Here is a 4,244-nt window from a genome sequence, read left to right as displayed (position 1 = left end):
ACTTTTGGTTTGGGACATATGTGGATATGAGAAAGTGGTTAAGGATTTTTGGAGCATATCACTAAGCATTTGAGCAAGCAACCCATTAAGCAACACCTCATCCCCTTTTAATAGTATTGGCTTTTCCTATGGACTCAATGTGATCTTGGATCACTAAAAGTAAAATGTAGAGTCTTGAGCTTTAGAGCTTGAGCCAATCCTTTGTCCTTAACATTTTGAGGGGTCCACATTTCTAATCCATGCCATGCCAATCATTGAGCTTTCCTGAAATATTTATCTTGACACAGCATTAGCTCAATGAGCTATATGTTCTTAATAATTACCAAAACCACCCAGGGATAGTTGCACTTTCAATCTCCCCCTTTTTCGTAATTGATGACAACATATAGATCAAAGCTTCGATAAATGAGCATAAGATTAAAATACATCGTCGCTTTGAGACGTATGGGATAAGCAAGAGCAAAATGATCATATGGTTTTGTTGTAGTACGATCTCTAGGGCTAGCCATGGGACTTTGAGGGTGGTTCAATTGATTTGTTGGAAACACAACTTTGAGGTGGTTTGCTACATATGGGATATCATCCTACTTTCTCCGATAGAATAGAAACTTTAGAGTGATTCTTTGCTGCACTTTGAGTGGTTATCATGATGTTCAATTATATTAACGACGTTGAGAGTTGACACTAGTGAAAGTATGAACCCTAGGACTTGTCTCCAAGCATTGATAGACCGTTTTCACACACTATTTTTTACTTGCTACCTTGCTATTTTTAATTTTTCAGATTATAAAAGCTATTTCTACCATCCATATTACACTTGTATCACCATCTCTTCGCCCAACTAGTGCACCTATACAACTAAAAAAATTATTAGGTGTGTTGGGGAGATAAGAGATTGCTTTTATTTGATTGCGGGGTTGTTTGAGAGAGAACCACCTTCATCCTACACCTCTCGTCGATCGATAAACCCTAGCAGCCATTTTGTGTCTAATCTCCATAGCCTTCACCACAACATCTCCCCTCCAAGTTAGTTGCACTTGTAATCACGTATCACATCTGGAAACCTTGTAAGACGTATTATCAATAAAGTATTCATCTTTATGTATTATCCGATGATTTCCTCTTGTGATTCAATCATCATGTGTGAGTAAATTGGTAAGGCAAGGCATAGCCTTGCAACCCTATGTATTTGTATGAGGGGTCGATGGAATGACTTTGAATAATTAATGTCATGTATGTGTCCAATTGATACGGAGTTGTCTATTGTATCTTTCTTGTTCTACGACCCTACATGTTCTCAGGATCTAGGAGTTTGATCAAGGAGGTAAGGAGTGAGGAGGGCGCAGAACGCTATTCTGAACACCTGTGACAGAAAGGTTTAGTGTGGTAGCAGAAATCCAACAATTGGTGATTCATGGTGTGTATTGATTAAATCCCCAATGTTTCTATCAAATTTTTTTCTTATTAATTGAGGTGACCCCTTGAGACGGTAAGGGCATGTGGTTGGACAATTGACTCTTGATGCAGGTTACGCACCGGACAAGACATAATTTGGATACATCCCCCACTTCATCACATTGCAAGCATATCTTAATGGGTATCTTCCAGAGCACAAATTAATATCATGATGATCCTGACCACAAATATATGGTTGTAAGAATCAAGACCTCGTACCCATGTCTGTTTTGATTCTAGTGTTTACTCCCCTAAGGTTGTTAAGGTCCAGTTTACAAAAACTGAAATTTAATTCTCTCCCAACAAATAAAGCCTCCATACACCCTACTAATCTATACCTAATATTAAAGGACGGAAGATTTCATAGTTCTCCATAGGTCATCCTTTTATATCCGTTGATTTTGTGTTAATGCTAAAGATAGACGGTTGAGATTTAAAAATAAATCTACATAACACTACTTCAAATATAAGGCACGTACACAACCCAGCACGTACTCGTCTATGAAGATTGCTTTTTTTAACAGTTTATGGGAGTCCGACCTGCACACAAGCACACACACACGTAAAAACACACACAATTCAAGTACGCAGCAACGGGAGGTTAAGAGAATGGGCACAAAATGCACCAAGGTAAGAACAACCAGAGGCGATTTCATCTGGCGTGAGCATCTGGAGACAAAAGAGCACGGGCGAGTGCCCCAAGGGGGGCAGCCAGGAGCGAGCAGCACATAAATGTAAAGGCTGAAGAGTAGGCCGTTGGGATCGTCAGAGGCGCACATGTACCTAGCGGACCACTCAACTGATGATGGAGGCGTGGCTAATCCTTGTGGACGGTGAGATTATGTATGCAAGCACAACACAATGATGATGGATGGAGCTGTCACACAAGACCCCGTAAATCGTAAAGATGCAGCAAACCATCGACACCATCGTCGTAGGGTCGTCGTGTCCACGTCAAGCTCTCCAACATAGCCATCCAGAGTGCACCAATGACGCTGCCCCACTACCTGCTACGTCCACATGCCATGACTTCGAATGACGATGCTCGGCCCATGCATGGTTACGCTGGAGTTGCTTCACCAACTTGCACCTCGAGCAAAACACTTCACCATGTGGAAGCTGCCGAAGACAAGGATGAGGAGCTCGGCACCATGACGCCGCGTCGCCGCTTGCCATCCACTTCATCATGCCGGATGCCGATGAAGATGGAGACACGGAGCTTGGAATCAAGATGCACGCTCTGCGCTTTATCAAGCCGGTGTAGGGTGGACACCGTCTGGACCGTTCCGGTCCCTCATCGACCGACCTTTTGGACTGGCTGTCGGTGGTCCGGACAGGACCAGACCGACCACCCGGTCATGTTTTCAAGGACTGACGGGCGACGCCGAAGCCCGGGACGGACCGAGCGAACTGGCCAATCACCACCGGCGGCGACATGCACGGGTTCAGCGGCAATGTAGGTGACGTGCATGGGTGTTGTGGCAAGGTGAGTGACATGCGTGAGCGCTGGCAGGCTAGGTGGGCGGCGTGCTGTTTGAAGTGTGATGAGCCGCGTGGATGTTAGACATGAACCTACACATGGTTGTTCATTAGCAGTTTTTCCGGTTGCATGCATAGTGTAGTGCGTACATGAGCCTACATTTTCTTTGTGAGGGCCCTGCCGAGATTAGTGGATCAAACTTGACGTGAAGTTAGTCTAAAAATATTAATTTTCGTTTTGTTTTGAAAATAACACATACAGATAACAGATTAGTTAAAAAAGCAAACAACATATAAGTTGACCTCCGGAGACACACACCATTAATAGATGTATATAATTCACTAAGAAAATATATATATACAACTCTGCCACATGCATGTGTATCAAATACAATCTGATTTCTTACATAATCAGCACACAAACACCCAAAAGAAAAAAAACAATAGCAGAGAAGCACAATACACGCACTATGAGTTTCCTAATTGATTTCTATTGCCTCAAATTGAAAAAAATTAGGATCACCTCACTTGATTTCTGTCTAGCACATAGACGCTCATTCATTTTCACGTGGACTAAGCCAAACTCGAATAATATGAACCTTAGATGACAAAATTGACAAAAAACGCAAGAAAGAAAAAGGAGAAATGATCACACATGTGAAATATTTGTGTCAATACAAATACATGACACGCGGTGGTATGAACACTTACCAGGATGGTAGACAGCCACCAAATTGAAAGAAAGCGTACAACAAATCTATATATATTTCATTACTGTCTAGTTCATATTTTAATTTCTAAAAATGTAGACACCAATTAGGTTAGAATTAAGGTTTGAACAACAAATATGAGTATTTTAATTTAAATATTTATATATTTAAAGTTCTCATAACATACGTCTATTTTTTCGATCTGTTTTTACAAAATAAAATCCCTCAAAATCAAATAACAAAATGATTGTTGAAAACATTTCATTCATGTGTTCTACATATCTTGATAAGGCTAAATTTTTCATGAATTGTGGATGTAAATAATTCTCAATAAATCTTAGTATGGGCCAATTTTCTCTACCATTGTAACACACAGGCTCGAAAGTTTCCATAATTGTTTTACTCCGGATCATGACCCATGTTCTAAGTTCCATGTTTTGATCCTCAAATCATGCATCTTTTTATTTTGTCATGAGCAACCGTTGTCACTTGACATAGTTCCTCGACCTCATCAACCATGCTCCATAGGAACCGGTATGTTTCCCCGTTGCAACGCACGAGCATTTGTGCTAGTCCTTATCAAGACTATATACTAATGAC

The sequence above is a fragment of the Triticum dicoccoides genome, chromosome 2A (assembly GCF_002162155.2).
Source record: "Triticum dicoccoides isolate Atlit2015 ecotype Zavitan chromosome 2A, WEW_v2.0, whole genome shotgun sequence".
Lineage (NCBI taxonomy): Eukaryota > Viridiplantae > Streptophyta > Magnoliopsida > Poales > Poaceae > Triticum > Triticum dicoccoides.
The sequence above is the reverse complement of the archived record's forward strand: the minus strand, read 5'-3'. Positions refer to the sequence as shown.